This window comes from Ictalurus punctatus, chromosome 14, assembly GCF_001660625.3.
Source record: "Ictalurus punctatus breed USDA103 chromosome 14, Coco_2.0, whole genome shotgun sequence".
Taxonomy (NCBI): domain Eukaryota; kingdom Metazoa; phylum Chordata; class Actinopteri; order Siluriformes; family Ictaluridae; genus Ictalurus; species Ictalurus punctatus.
In genome coordinates, this window is record NC_030429.2 from 21,420,056 (window position 1) to 21,436,646 (window position 16,591).

General features: G+C 42.6%; 1 protein-coding gene and 1 long non-coding RNA gene across 10 annotated transcripts in view; one reads left to right on the forward strand and one right to left on the reverse strand.

The window, feature by feature from the left end:
• Positions 1 to 16,591, forward strand: part of LOC108275206 (neogenin) — a 136,729-nt gene that overhangs the window by 24,850 nt on the left and 95,288 nt on the right. The window lies entirely within an intron of this gene.
• Positions 8,025 to 11,542, reverse strand: LOC108275209 (uncharacterized). Its single transcript, XR_001814657.3, has 3 exons — positions 11,430 to 11,542; positions 10,549 to 10,632; positions 8,025 to 10,419 (listed from the first exon to the last, which is right to left on the reverse strand). It is a non-coding gene; the product is annotated as an uncharacterized LOC108275209 (long non-coding RNA).

The window sequence follows — 16,591 nt, forward strand, 5'->3', positions numbered from 1 at the left end:
AATTTACCCTCTCACTCACCCCCGCTCCTGATTAAATGTAGCACTCATTTATTACATGAGGAGGTGAAGGACGGGCACTCTCGCTTAAACAGTGGTGCTAGTGAGAAGTTTTGCAAAAGCCACGCTCACCTTGTCTCACACCTCTACATTTGCTGTATTAACTGTGTTAATGGAATTAGAGCAGAGTACATGAGGGCTTTAAGTGGGATGATATTGGGTTTAATGCCTTTGCCTGTGATCGGTTATGTGATTAGTGCCAGGCTCTATGTGTGTGTGTGTGTGTGTGTGTGTGTGTGTGTGTGTGTGTGTGTGTGTGTTGTGGTTGGCACCAAATGCCCCCATAAAGGTAGGAATATCTGGCAATTGTGACCTTCTGGGGACATTTGGCTGGTCCCAATGAGGAAAAGTCCTCACAAGAATTGTACGGTGTGTGTGTGTGTATGTGTGTGTGTGTGTGTGTGTGTCATGGTTGGGACCAAATGCCCCATAAAGGTAGGAATATCTGGCAGTTGTGACCTTCTGGGGACATGTGACTGGTCCCAATGAGGAAAAGTCCTCACAAGGATTGTACGGTGTGTGTGTGTGTGTGTGTGTGTGTCATGGTTGGGACCAAATGCCCCCATAAAGGTAGGAATATCTGGCAGTTGTGACCTTCTGGGGACATTTGGCTGGTCCCAATGAGGACAAGTCCTCACAAGGATAGTAAAATGTGTGTGTGTGTGTGTGTGTGTGTGTGTGTGTGTGTGTGTAAAATGCCAGCAGTTTTCAGGCTAATGTTCTTCCAGAGCGTGTGAGCGTTTTACACACTGCAGAACGAACCTCGTTTCTGAACAGCTGCTTTGTGCGCCTAAACAGCCTGCTGTCATGAGCCAAGCCCAATTCTACATCCACGTCGAAGTTTCATTTCCATAAATTTGGTTAGCTGTCCGTCACAGCTTCCGTGTGGGAATTCAGTGAATGAAATGTCTTTGTCAGGAAGACGACGTGTCATCACCCGATTAATTTGCTTATTAATCAAGTTCCCGGTGTTGCGTGATACGAATGTTGTGTTGTCACAGCCCCCCCGCCCCCCCAGCCCTAAACCTATTTGCAGTATGATGGCACTGTAATTTTTCATCTAAACACCCCCCACCACCACCACCACCACCTCGCACATCCTCCACCTCCTTATTACAGCACGTGCTGGGGAGTTATTTCGAATCTGGCTGTGCAACAATCTCAGTATAGTAAATTGAGCTCATTACCCACACCTTTTCTTTTTCTTACATCCATTACGTCCATTTTAAACGGTGACCTCTGGCTGAACGTGCGTTCGACAATGCATGTGCTCAGTCTGTGCTAGTGCTGTGCTACTTCCTGTCCACAATCTGCACACCAGCTCAGAACAGAAACACAGGCTCAGCTTGAAGGAATGTCCCAGACACCACACAAGGGCAGGCTCAGTGGTTAAAAAGTTTTTAAGTTCAAACCCATGCGAGCAACTAATCAATTGTATCCTGTCTCAGTTAGGTCTCTTTAGAGAAAATAGAAATGTAGTGTAATAAATATAAATGTTGTATGGTTTCTATCCCGTACGTTTTCAGTGGTAGAAACGGACTGATTCATCGACTAAGTGGGTTAAGAGAGTTGTGCTGTAATTCCTTGCTGAACACCTCCACATGAAAGATTTATAAGTGGTCCTTCTCTTTTTTTTGCTTGTTTATTAACCCTCTCTTGGTGTCTGTGTGTGATTTTTTTTTTGTCTTTACATCACTTCCCTGGTGACTTTTTTTCCTTTGCTCTGTCTATATTTTTTTTATACACACACACACACTCCCCTCAACTCACTCCCCCATAATATAATCACATCCACTAGAGCTGCTGACACCGAGTGTAAAGCAGCAATGATTTATTTATTTCAGCAAGGTGCTCTCAGTTCTATCATTGCCCCGCTGTCCTCAGAACTCAGAACGATCTCGCGGTTTACCCACATAAACTCGTTCGGTTCACTTCCCCCCCCTTCACCACCCTCGGATATTTCCCAGCCAACCCTGGGGAAGTCCTCAGTGCTCGGTCCATTCCTCCGAGCTGTAAAGCCTGGCGCAGAGCTGCCGAATAATGAAGCGGAAATTTTTTTGCAGTATACAATATCTGCACACAGTCCCAGCAGGAATGTTGGCCACTCAGACAGGATTCAGACTCTGACTGTAATAATGTCTGTAGAACTAAACAACTAAAGGATGAACTGTAAGCTGGCACTGTTCACGTAGAATATTAAACGCTGTGTTAAAATGTACGATTATTTTTTCTAATTTTAGAACAATTTCAGTGTCAGAGCCATGAGTATGTGCCGATACGTGATACTGATCTGGTATTGACACTTTTACAGTGATATTACAGTGGAATAAACATGACATGTTGGAAAATATGCCAAATCAGATACTAGTCCAGTATTTCAGCTCATTATCGACCATGATTCCAGTCACCAGGTTCACACTGATACATCCCTGATGCTTTGAATAAAATAAAAACCGCTATAACATGCAGAACATTCCTAAAAGTTCCTGGCATGATATTGGTAATGTTTTTGTTGACTAGGATAGTATATAATTCTAAGCTGAATCAAGCTGAGCTAACGCAAATACTTGTGTACTTGTATTAGGGTTGTCAAAAGTACCGGTACTTCGGTACCTATTCGGTACTAAAAAGAAAAAAGTTGACGGTGCCAGATTTTCATAAGTATCGGTGGTACCGGGTCAACCCAGTACTGACGCACTGTCTGACAGGTGGTCAGTCGGGAACTTTTCATGGGTGCACCGTGCAACAAGAAGAGCCAAAGCAGCAGCTCCGCCGGTTACCATGGCTGCGTCTGAAACCGCATACTTACCTACTATATAGTATATATATAGTAGTACTATATATAGTTATGCCAGTGTTTGGAATGATATTGAAAATTCTGATTCTACATAAATAATTACATAAATATACCAAATTTCATCTTCATAATACTTTGTTAAAGGGACAGTTCATTAAAAAATGAAAACAAAAATCAGCAAAATCTGAGACGGTCTGGCGGAAAAGTCCTGTGGTCGATTTGATATGGAGTCACGCTTTGTGGTTTCTTGGTGCTTCAGTCGTACTCAACATGTAGCTCACTTACAATAGGGAAAGTTTTCCCGCTCACCTTGAAATGTTCTCAGAACAATTCCAGAGATCTCAGGAGCTCAGTTTGTGAAGCTGTGCCAGCGACTTGACAGCGGAACGAGAGAATCGGCTTGGGTTGAGATTGTGATTGGTGAAGTGGTGTGCTGCGGTTTCAGAGCTCCAAGCCTGGGCAGGGGTTCAGCCTGGTGCAGCTCCAGACACCCAGGTGTGAAGCAGAAATCATTATTAATAGTTCTTTACTGCCTCATTTGCACATCTATTCTTTCCTAGCAAGCGCCCTGCCTCAAGCCTACTGCACATTGCACACGGTAAAGGCGATGGAGGAAGGAGAGAAAAGAAGAACGTTTTTGTTTGACGGTTTTACGTATTTACTTCCATTTTAAGAGACATTTTGATGGTGCTGCTCTTAAAATGGGGTCTCGCTTTATCCGTGTTTGAATCGGCTCTCGTGATAGTAGTTAACACCACACTCTTCAGTCTGTACAGTTCTGGCAAATCTGTGTGGTTTATCGCGCTGGAGCTCAAAGTCACGCTTTACCCAGCTACATCCTCTACCTTCCCAGAATCAATTTCTAGCAGTAAATCGGATTTGAGCACGATGCCGTCGCTCATTACATAGCAAGCATCTCTCATTGCACGCAGACCTGCAGAAGATGCCCTTATACTCATGTCTCTATCCTCTGAGCTAGGAATGGGGATTAATTTGGTATTAGCTCTATCAGATTAGTCCTCTAGCCTAAGCTGTTGTCATATGAATGAAACGATCCAGGAATCAGTCAGGGCTCATCAGCATGGGCGTGTTTCTTAACTAAATCCTCTCTGAGCGTGAGAGAGAAGGACTAATGCTTCAGTAGGTCAAATCGAACTCCTCTGATTCAAAAACACTTTCCATGTTACTGACGCCACTATGAGATAAAACCTGCGTTAAACCCACCGTGTCACATTCCTGACCTGGATTACTTCAGTTTCAGCATAGGTCAAAAAATGAAACTATCGTGTAAAGGTTTTTTTTTCTTTCCGTAATTTAATTCAAAAAGTAGAACTTTCATATATTCTAGGTACAGTACACATCAAGTGAAATATTTCAAGCCTTTTTTTGTTTGTTTTAGTCTTGATGATTAAGGCTGACAGCTCATGGAACTCAAAAATCCAGTATCTCAAAACATTCGAACAAAGAACTTTATTGTTTAAACAATCAATCTAACAGGACACACCCGGGTAACAAGGAACACCTGGGAGTCCCATGTTCCAATAGTTCTTTGCCTCTATGTCATGCATTAAAATCGTGTGATGCACACGTAGCCATGGATTATCCCTTACGTATTATTGAATTCACAAATTTTTCACAAGGTTTTTTTTTATCGTGTGTTTGGCTGGTAATTTGTTAGCAAACTTATACATTGTGATACGTATTGTGTATCCTAGAAATGTCCACCCATCCATCCATCTTCTATACCGCTTATCCTTTTCAGGGTCACGGGGAACCTGGAGCCTATCCCGGGGAGTATCGGGCACAAGGCGGGGTACACCCTGGACAGGGTTCCTAGAAATGTCTTCAAATATAATACATTCTTTGTCCATGCTTAGCACATGTAAAACTATTCTTAGGCTTTGTTTTGGGAAAGTCTAATATGTGGTATAGTGGCTCTCCTAGAGATCTCATATTTATTTATCTCATTTATTTCGAAGAGCTTGTGGAGGTGAATCACGTGTTTCAGTGATGGAAACGTTAAAGTACCTCTTGAGGTTTTGATTTTAAACAAACAAACAATATATCTATATATATTTCTGATTCATGCAACAGATGTTATTTAGTGTAAAATTTCCCTTTTTTATGGGATTTATGGGTTTGGACCAATCACGTGGTAAGATTAGAAAATGGTGTGGAGCTTGAAAACCCCAGAACCACCATAGCATATTGAGCTAGCATATCATTCAAGTGATTAGCAAGATCATGTGTGTGTTGTGGTTTGTTTCACAGATTTGGGTTCTGTTTTATAAATCTGAGAGATTACGACGCTGTTATTCTACCTCATGTCTCTTACACTGAAATCCCACTTGTTGACGTGATAAATAAAAACTCATTTAACTTCCTGCTTTTTTGGGGGGTGTTTTCAAATAGCACATTCTTATCCTGCCATTTTTAACGAGCGTAAAGGTATACAGTAGAGATGTTCACAACTCATCGTTTCGTTCAGTTTGCTGTAATTCTATGTAGATTCTGTATAACGGTTTAAACGGTTTTAACGGTTTTTATGGAGATACTAGAGATCCAGATCCTTTCTGCCTCTGGATGGAGCTCAAATTTTCTCTAATTCCAGACTGCTGGGGCTACGGCTGCTCTTAACGCCATACAGACTTCATATAAATCCATAATGAACTTTTTCACACTATCTGTTGTTACCCAGATGAGGATGGGTTCCCTTCTGAGTCGGGTTCCTCTCAAGGTTTCTTCCTCTTAAAACATCTTAGGGAGTTTTTCCTCGCCACCGTCGCCACTCAGTGGCTTGCTCAGTTGGGATAAATTCGCACCTTTAATATCTGTATACCGTGTTGATATTTCTGTAAAGCTGCTTTGAGACAATGTCTATTGTAAAAAGCGCTATACAAATAAAATTGAATTGAATTGAATTGAAATTAAAATGAGCTGATTTTACAGGGGTGCCTTAGATGAAGAACCTGGAGAGTTGTAGCTCATCCAGTGGGTTTTGTCAAATCAATGAACGCCTCACCATGCGAGGAAGTGCGGTAATGCTGTACATACGTGATCCACCGACCTGAAGTCAGCAAACTTCTCACTGATTAAATATCTAATCACCTGTGCAGCTGGCGATGCGTAGCTGCTCGTCTGCTCTAATCTCTCCCTGTGGACAAGGGAGAGCTTCTGTCTCTTCGCCCGAATACCGCCAACCGGAACCGATCACATTCATCACAGACACTGCTGCGTAATATTGTTAAAAAATTTTGAGGCTGATGGCAGTCGGATGAATTTGTGTATTCGTTTATTGCGGCTGTGGTGCAGTGGGGTCGTCTGGAGAGTGACAGTAAGGCATGTCGTAACACTTGCGTTAACAGATGTCGCAGAGAGGCTGCTGTGTATTCTGGTCACATCTTCTTTAGCTCACCTGCTCATAGCCTGTAGTCTTCTCTCTCTCTCTCTCTCTCTCTCTCTCTCTCTCACACACACACACGTGTTTCGACTGTGCTGTGACAGTCCACTTGTAAAGAAGCTATTGAAAGTGAACGTCTCTTCATGACAGTTCCCACTCAGCTGTGCTTAGTAAAGCACACTTCCTCACCAGCACTTCATCACCTGTTCACCTCTGACCTCTTGTTCAACTGGTCTCTTCTTACAGTTTTGCCACTTCAGAAGAGTTGCTAGTTACGTTCTGTTGTTGCCTTTCAAACCAAATCAACAAAACTATACCAGCATACAAATACACACACACACACACACACACACAGACCTCAAGTGCTGTGCCTGTAGTATTAAAATCTTAAAAATTCCAGCCGTTCAACTCCCTATAGTACATACCTCATAAAAAATATATATTTTTTTTAAATTAAATAATATTCCTAATTGCACCCCCGACATAGAACCTAAACACAGTAACACACGTCTCATGAGGAGTCTACCTTGTTCACGTGATTAAAATATATCTATTTTCTCAGATTAGCCTGAAACTCATATCAGTACTTATAGACTGACTAATTAAATGTTTCATAAAAAGAGCTTTCTATCAGTTATAGAAAGCCTTTTCATTTTTAACTACCGAAAGTGTCACACTAGCCAAACTGCACAACGTCACAATTCGATTAGATTCACGGTACTGCGTTCTCAATTCGATTCTCAGAATATTTCAAACAAAATTTTAATGAAGAAAAATGCTCCGCGCTTATATATAGCGCTTTTTTAACCTTAGTGGTTCTCAAAGCACTTTACACTGGTGCTTATTCACCCATTCACACACACACACCAGTGAAAGCAGAGCTCCTATGCAAGGCACCAGCTTGCCATCAGGAGCAACTTGGGGTTCAGTTCGGCTTGTGGAGTCATGTGGACCAGGAATCGAACCACCAACCCTATGATTAATGGACAACCCACTCTACCACCTGAGCCACAGCTACCCCAAAGACTTTTTTAAATTTTATTTCAAAATAATATGCATTTTTCTTTGTATAACACTTTATAAACCAGAAATTGCTATGACCAGAGGTTTAATATTGTAAACAACATGTAATATTAGTTCACCATATCATAAATAAATACATTTAAAAATTCTCTCAAAAAATAAATTGAATAAACAAAGTTTCTGACCTGGGTAAATGATCGATTGAAACATAATGAGCTCCGTGGCAACGCCTTAGGCGTCATTTTAAATGTAAAAACTGAAAGTAAAGCTCCAAAGTCGGCTAAAATGCCCGTCCTCCCTGGCCTCTTTATTGGGCACTGTAGAATGCAGCAATGCAGGGCTGTTGTTTGAAAGCTACTGAAGACCTAGTCTTGACTTTCATAATGATCGTGTAGCCGTAACACCTATAATGCGTGTCATTATGATCTGGAGCTATCGGTCAGCGTGCTCTGTATATTTGAACTCTATGGGTTGCACATTGGTTTGGGACCTTTGATGTTCAAATAGTGCAGATGCATAATTCGGTCCCGCCAGGATTTCGCCAATCCTCACAAAGTGAATCGCACTTTCTACGATGCGCCTTGTCACATTTGCATCGTTACACCCCTAGTAATGCTGGTTTGTTTACTGTTTGGTTTGATTTGTTTTCACACTACACATAATTTATAAAAAGGAAATGCCCTAAAGACATCGTCTGAGGCGCGTGTAGGGTTGAAAATACACTTGTAAAACTTTTTTATTCATCAGTCAAAAATACGACAGCAATTACCCGAGCATGACGAGCACAGAGCCAGTAATAAATAAAAGATACATCGCTAGTTTAAATGTTTTGTGTATGCATATGCTTCCAAGATTCTTGTTCACTCGATATCTCAAGCACTATTGGTTGAATGTTGAATCACTGTAACCAGCAGAAGAAGGAAGTGTTTAGATTTTGGAATCGATCCAAGCAGGGGCAAGATCAGGGTCAAATGTCTGGAATAGCTTTTTGTCAGTTTGAAGTCTATTTTAAAGGAAGTTACTGGCATCCAAATGAGTAACAAGAAGGACTAGACTTTTTGATGGTTGGTCTCAAGTTCTACTTTTTTGTTAATTGATCCAAATATCTAGAACACGTCACACGTCTACAGTTCTACAGCTCGGTCTTTTGGCTCCGATTGCTCTTCGCAGCTCAGTTTCCAAGCTCGGCGCTACACTACAAAAATAAAAACCGCGACCCAGAACACGCGGCATGTCGGCTTCACTTCCTGCAAGTCATTTGGAAGTAGACCACCTCGCTCACGCCCTCTTTGGGCGCATTTACACCGTTAGTCCATTTGCCAAGTCTGAATCAGAGCGAAATTGAGTCTTTTGGCTCATTTACTATTTAGATTGGTTTGATTTCACACTACACAACCAAAAAACATCACCGGTCAGAAATATGGCAAAGGAAAAAGGTAAACAAATCTTTGCCAAGTGAGGTTAGAAACCGTAAAAATCGCAAGAAAACAACCGGATAACGATATAAATAACTACTGCTCCCTGCAGTTGGGTCGATTCAGGGTTGAATCGCTGCCTCGCTGCAATCGAACCTGTTATTTTAGTCCACGCCCGAGTTAGATTGCCGTGTTATCAACTTCACAAACAAACCACACTGAGAGGAAAACACATCAGGGTTTAATTCACATGAACCAAATGCATATTTATGCATATTTAATATTCTGTATATTCTCTGATGACTGTGTTACCACACCAGAAAGACATGTTTATGGCTGCCACTATGAGGACTGAGCTGTCACACTGTCTGCTTTCCTGTCTGGGTTTGGAGCTGTGGTTACTCGCTGATCTGCCTTAACCTCAGTGCACAGCCGCTCTCAGACACAAAATATTTTAAACTTTTAGTGACTCTGAGTCACTCTGTTGAAGCTCTTATCTGTCATGCTTTAAAACACACACCGGTTTATTCTACTTTCTCATGTTCTGGATAGAACAAGAAAGAGCTGTAAAGGAGAGTACATCTGAAATGTTAACTCCGACTCCCAGTGTGTGATAGAGTGGATTTAGTCACGCTGTTAACCTCCAACCTATTGTTCCAGGAAAGGGCACTGAGGACTAAACACACATACAGTAGTGTTATTCAGGGTTTCTGTACAGTTTATTTTTTCCTTTACTGTGTGACAGAAAAGGTCGATCCTGCCCCGTGAAACATAAGCAGTGAGGTTAGTGTAAAACCTAAAGCCACATCCTAAGAGACTAATGTTGATCCTCAAGTGTGACAAAGAATGACTTGCAAATGAAAAAAAAAGCTCCGGATTAAATTTGCAGCCATTTATTGAGGATTTGTGTTTGCAAAGCAGGTTTCATAAGGACCTCTGCAGATACGGATCAATGCTGTGATTCTTATACGGCTGGTGATCACATCGATCATTCAGTCAATGAAGCTAATCTCTGCTGCAGCTCTGAGTATGGCTCTGAGTTTATACTACGGGGGGGGGGGGGGGGGGGGGGGGGGGTTTAAAAAAAATACTCAAAACATCTGGATCGTGAATCCTGCATTCATTCGGAATGTAAATTGCACGCATATTAACATGTCACTTGCATGTGGTGAAGTGCCAGTGTACAAAAGTAAAGTAGCGGGTCAGAATGTGCCTTGCGAGGGATTGGCACCCCGTCCAGGGTGTACCCCGCCTTGTGCCTCATGCTCCCTGGGATAGGCTCAAGGTTCCCCGCGACCCTGTAGGATAAGCGGTATAGAAAATGGATAGATGGATGGAAGAGATGGCACCAGGATGCACTATGGGAAGAAGGCATGCTGGCGTACACTCCTTCGTGGCAACGGTATTCCCTAATGGCAGTGGCCTCTTTCAGCTGCATAATGCGCCCTGCGAAACTGCAAAAATTGTTCAGGAACGGTTTGAGGAACATCACAAAGAGTTCAGAGTGTTGACCTGGCCTCCAAATTCCCCAGATCTCAAATCGATGAAGTATCTGTGGGACGTACTGGACAAACAAGTCCGATCCACGGAGGCCCCACCTCACAACTTTCAGGACTTAAAGGATCTGTTGTGAACATCTTGTTGCTAGATACTACAGCACACGTTCAGAGGTCTTGTTGAGTCCACGCCTCGAAGGGTCCGAGCTGTTTTGTTGGCACAAGCGGGACCTACACAATATCAGGCAGGTGGTTTTAATGTTATGGCTGATCGGTGTATATTCCAAAATAATTGCCATGAAATTTGCTTAACATTTGTGTCTAGTTGACACAAAAATATCTGACAGGCATCTGACTTACATGTCATCCAATGGATGCTGCTTAAATCCTCTAGATGTACATGAGGCGAGTATGTGAACAATGCAGCTAGCACTGCTTCTGCGTCTGCACACACAAAATAATGCATTAAGTATAAAAAGCATAAGTAGTCCCTTTTGAACAAACGCTGATATCAAGGCCTGTGTGTGTGTGTGTGTGTGTGTGTGTGTCCCCAGGGATTAAAAAAGAAAAAACACAGTAGGGATTTATTATAGAGCTGTATGCTTCTCTTCATAAATCAGCATCTGTGTTCCGTGCAGGATCCGTCAAATTTGGGCTAATGAAAACACTGTGCTGTGCACGGACACCTCACGACCATCATTTTTCAACTCTTTGCCTTTTTAATTTACCGTGTGCAAGTCGTGTTAACTGATGAGCGTTCTTCCGCAGCTTCCCAGATGGGTTTGGACTGCATCGTAACTTCAGCGCCATTTTCGTTTACCGCGAAACGTTTGCGTTTTTATACGAGACGCTATTCAAAAATACAAAATGATTAAAAAAAACTGAGCACACTCGAGAACATCGCGTATAGCATGTGGTATGTGGTTCCATTGTACTCCATTTGGAGCGCAGGTAATGTTGGTATTTGCAATACGAACACGGTATAGTGCTGATACACGCTCTGCTGTAAATATTTTACGTGAACAGTAAATATCTTTGCCACCTCATCTTTTCGAACTGCGACTCAGAGGAAAGCGCTATCCGCCCTCTTCCACATACATGAACCCACGATCGGCTAGTGTCACACGAGATATGTTTCCATCTACGTATTTTTATGCGAATTTTGGACTACTGCATAAAAAAAGGCTGGATGGAAACACCAGATGCGAATAAAATCTTCAAAATGCGCATAAAATACTTACGTGCTCAATTGAGGCAGATGCTTTTTTCATTCGATGAAGGGGACGTGTTTAAACTACGATGGGAACACGTTTACCGGATGAACTCTTATACTGCGCAATGGCAATGCGTTTTTCTGTGGGAAATGGGCCGTGGTGGATCGGCATAACCGGACTAACCAGCGGATCTCGTTGCACGGCATTTCAAATGTTGTGATTCTGAAATGCCTGCGCCAAAGTCCGTCATCAAAATCGTTTGGTATAATAACTTCCCAGAACTTTCTCACATGATAGTCTTTCCTGGTCGCGTCCGTAGCAGGACCGGCTGAGAAGGGTCCGCTGTCATTCTGTAGTATGAGAGCGGCCTCTAGAGGCGAAATAAAAAGTCAAACTGACAAATTTTGTTGTGTTATTTGAAGTGTTTTTTTTTTGGTTCATTTTGCATGTCTCTATCTCAATTTGTTACTTGTCGGTTCAGTTTGGATGTATATTTTATTTACTTTAATATTTATTTTATAATTATATATAATAGTTAGTATATATTAATATTTATATATTTATTTCATTAAAAAAAGTGCAGTACATTTTCATGGTACAGTCAGTACTGTTTATTTTCATTATAAAGTTCAGCAGTATTTTACATTGAGCGTTAAGTTTTCATTCAGTATCAGTTTTAAAAACTGCCCAACTTAGTCATCGGTATCAGTAAAATAAAATTTATTTATATTTATTTATATTTATATTTATAATTTATTTTACTTTGCGCCAGTTTCCCCCGGAAGTGACGATTTTGTTTCATCGAACACATGGGATGGAAACGGTGCTTCGTCTGGCAATGTTTTATGCGATATTGTGATTTTTCGTATAAGTTCAATTAGCAGCTTGGATGGAAACATAGCTTGTGATTGACAGGGGAGAGAGAGTAAGAATTCGAACTCGTGATTAGACCTGACATTAGAGCTTTTCTGTTGCGAAGCTCATAAAAGGACAGCACTAACAGATGCACTGCTTACTCTCTACACGTTTTGGCCTACTCACTTATTTTTCTCAGCAGGAATACAACTCACATATATAACGTCCATCCATCCATCCATCTCCTATACCGCTTATCCTTTTCAGGGTCACGGGGAACCTGGAGCCTATCCCAGGGAGCATCGGGCACAAGGCAGGTTTATACCCTGGACAGGGTGCCAATCCATCGCAGGACACAATCACATACACACTCACACACCCATTCATACACTACAGACACTTTAGACATGCCAATCAGCCTACCATGCATGTCTTTGGACTGGGGGAGGAAACCAGAGTACCCGGAGAAAACCCCCGCAGCACGGGGAGAACATGCAAACTCCACACACACAGGGCCACGGTGGGAATCGAACCCCCGACCCTGGAGGTGTGAGGTGAACGTGCTAATGAGCCACTAAGCCACCGTGCGCCCCACATATACAACGTGTTGTTGTTGTTTTTTTTCTCACTGTCACTTATGATTGGATCACTTCAGACAGATAAATCCAGCTCTTAATGGGTATATGGCTACTGATCTAACATCATATTCCTTCTCTGATTCACTCACACAGCCTAGAGAAGCACAGGGCTGTCTACTCAATATGCTCAGTATGCATATACACACACACACAGCTCATCTTTGTCACACCTCACACACTCATGCGGTCTCACTTGTCTCTCTCAGTATGAGACACACATTTTACATAGGCTCCTTATGTTGCTGTGCTGCTCATGCACATAATTCAGACATATTCTCTATCTCCCTTTCACGCACACACCAACACATTCTTTCCCAGTTACAAATGGGCCACCTGGGCAGAGTAGCTGGACCACCTCAGGGTTCTCCACCCAGAGCCTGTCTGTCATAGGGAACTCCCACTGTTGCAGGCACAGCAGGAGATCCAGGGATACGACACAGGTGCTGTCAAACCCTACACTCCAGGCCTTCATGATCTCATTTGTCTCTTTGACAGAGCGTACCTGCCCAAGGCGATGCATGCGGTGGAGGGGTGGGTTCTACTCCTACGGGACGATATGATTGGTTACTCAGAAAGGCCTGTCACCATTAAGAGGGTTGCCATGACAATGATAGACCAGCATTGTTCCTGGCGATGGCAATGCACTCTTCTTTCTCCATTTTCTCCAGCAGACCCATGAACACAGGTCATCAAGCCTAGAACTTCCTCTCTTTTGCCATGACTGTTCCACTGTATGTTGGCTCTCAATTGATGGTTCTGCCCCAGACACACCATCCCATTTTTGCTTGAGTGTTAAGACCACTGAGGGTTAGGAAAAACATTTTTTATTCTTTTTCGAAGCCAGCCTGCGCTCTTGGATTTAATCCGACTTGATGGGCAGTGCATGGTGTTGCAGCGAGCTGTAGTTTGGCTCGTAACAGAGATTGCATGCTCTAGCATGCGTGTACTTCCCTTGTGGAGCACGAAAGTGGGTTTCAAATATTTTGTTGCTATATGAGAATCACCTTCTATTTAGAGAAAGGACATTTCAGTGTAGACTAGCTTCACATAAAAATATCTACTAGGGCATTTTTGTCAGGGCTATTTTAATAACACTGCCATAATAACTGGTTTTGGTTTTAAAGGAAAAAATCCAACTCTGAAACACATTCAATATATTTACGTTGAAAGATGTATGGTGTACTTGGTGAAGCTTAGTGCTCATTTGTTGGTAGGTGGTGTATTTTTATTCTACTTTGTGAGACGTTAATGTTGTGACGCATGGTGACATGGCCAGCACGGTTACCCAAACACTATTGATAACAATCTGTATTTGCTGTTAGCTCCTAAAAACCAACAGAGCAACAGCTCCTTTTCCCCCTCGCCATTTTCCAGCGACGTTCAAGGTCATATCAATGAGAAATCTATAGTAGAAGTAGTGGAGAAGTTCCAGAATGTACTGCTACGTTCATGCTACGTCATGACAGACTTGGCAATGGTGCCTATGTTGGTATTCGCATGGAAGTTGATGCTTTAGAACTTCTGCGAGAACTGGACGGACTAAAGGATTAAAACGCTGTTGCGCCATTGTCTTTAGATGGAGATGAATTCCCATTGGTGCCGCTATCAGCGAGTAGTCAAGCGGAATTGAGGGTATTTTAGGAAACCGTTAACCAAAGTGAAAATAGATTAGCATGTTGAGGAAGGACGTTTTAAGTCAACATAAGAATCATGAAATGATGGGGGCAGTGGTGGCTTGGTGGTTAAGGCTCTGGGTTACTGATCAGAAAGTCAGGGGTTCAAGCTCCAGCACTAACAAGCTGCCACCGTTGGGCCCTTGAGCAAGGCCCTTAACCCTCTCTGCTCCAGGGGTGCTGTATCATGGCTGACCCTGCGCTCTGACCCCAGCTTCCTGACATGCTGGGGTATGTGAAGAGATGAATTTCACTGTGCTGTAATGTATACATGACCACTAAAGACATAATCATCATTATATACTAATAATACATATTGCTATGTAAGTTGTTCAGGGTGGACTTTATCCTTCAAGCCAGGACCCTGCCACCTCATGGGCAAAACTGAAGCAGCGCAGGCCGACGGCTACAAGCTTTTAGTTCAGCTAGAATTCACAAGCCTCGTTATGTGGATGTCCCATTCCTTGTTGTGGTCAAAATCCCATGTAATTTTGTTATCTGAAGCAGTTACACAGACACAAAACGAACACGATTTCATGCTTTTAAAGGTAAGTACTAGTGGAAATCCTGAGCAATTCTTGGAGCTTGCGAACCTCATTTTTCACAACGCACTAAAAGCAGCGCTAATAACAACCTGCTGATCACAGACTGCTCAAGCAGGTACGCACGGACATCATTTGCATAAAGGTACATAATGTTGTGTTCCAACTTCCAAAGAAAGGATAAGACATGAGAAGTATTTGAATGGCTGTAATGTAGCAATCAAACCTTTGCAGCAATCAGGTCAATCAGTGGGAAGAGAATTGAATGGATGTCTGAACTGAGTGCAGTATTAGATGTTTTGTTCTGCGTATTGTCACCTGGAACGTCCTGCAGCGAGGCGAGGGCGGAGTAGAGATTTCGCTGATGCTCTCGCCTTCCCTGAAGAGGAACCTCAAGGAGATTAATTGTATTCTGGACTATTATTTATCATCATTATCTTCTCTTTTCTTATTGCAGCTTTGCCTGTGTCCAAATTAGTGCAGGTGAGGGCTGTTTGGCTGGGATGTTCAGTGTTTTTGTGGCTCCCCCCCCCCCCCCCTTGTCAGAAGGGCGAGCTAACGGCATCTAAAATCAATTTCCTGCTCGGCTCTTGAGCATGACCGTGAGGGTTTGTCTTCTAGACTGCACTGTGCTTTTCCACTTATGCAAAGGGATGCGTGTGAAATGTTGTTTAGGGAGGATTAAATGGAGTATATTCTGGCCAGGGCTGAAGTAAAGTTGCAGAAGCTCCATTTGAAAGAAAGTGAATGTTTTTGCTGAGGTAAGGGGGGTGGGGACTGAGTCACACACTCGCACTCATTCACACACGGATTTAAGACTGAACCATGACGCTCTTAGTTTAATGCGATGCCAAATAAACAGGAAATAAAACTGGCGAGACCTCGGATGACCCGTCTTAACTTTCAAACTTACAAAAGTGATCTGCGCTTGCATGGAATATCATTGAGGCCTTATCTTTTATTTGATTAATGGGAAAAGTCCCGCCCCGTATCCACTCAGTGCTTCTTCAATAGCACTATTGTGATGTGACTTCCCCCTCCTGCTGCTCATGAAGAGCGTGGAGAAAATCTCTCCATGGTAACCCTTGAGGCCCTGGGGTGTCCCCCGCACACCCCCAACCCACAAGATCATACTCACACTGTTAGTGTTGAAAGTGTTGCTTCCCTCATTGTGAATGGTGCTGGTGTGAAAAGGCTGAAATGGGTCCTCTTCACTGTCATGCTGAATTAGTCTACTTTAACTCAAAGTCTTATGACATTCACGCTGCACAAGCTGGTCAGAAGAGCTGTATTGGTGTTAAAAGAACCCACCTGTTTGATCCGGTTTAAATGATAAAGCATTTCAGCAGTTGCTTTTTTTTTTTTGTCCCCTACTTGATCTTTAAGCATAACCCTACATTCACATTAGCAAGTGACAGGCAATCATTGGTTTTCTAGGGAGCTGTGATTTCAGTGACAAAGCGATAGCACAACAAGTAACA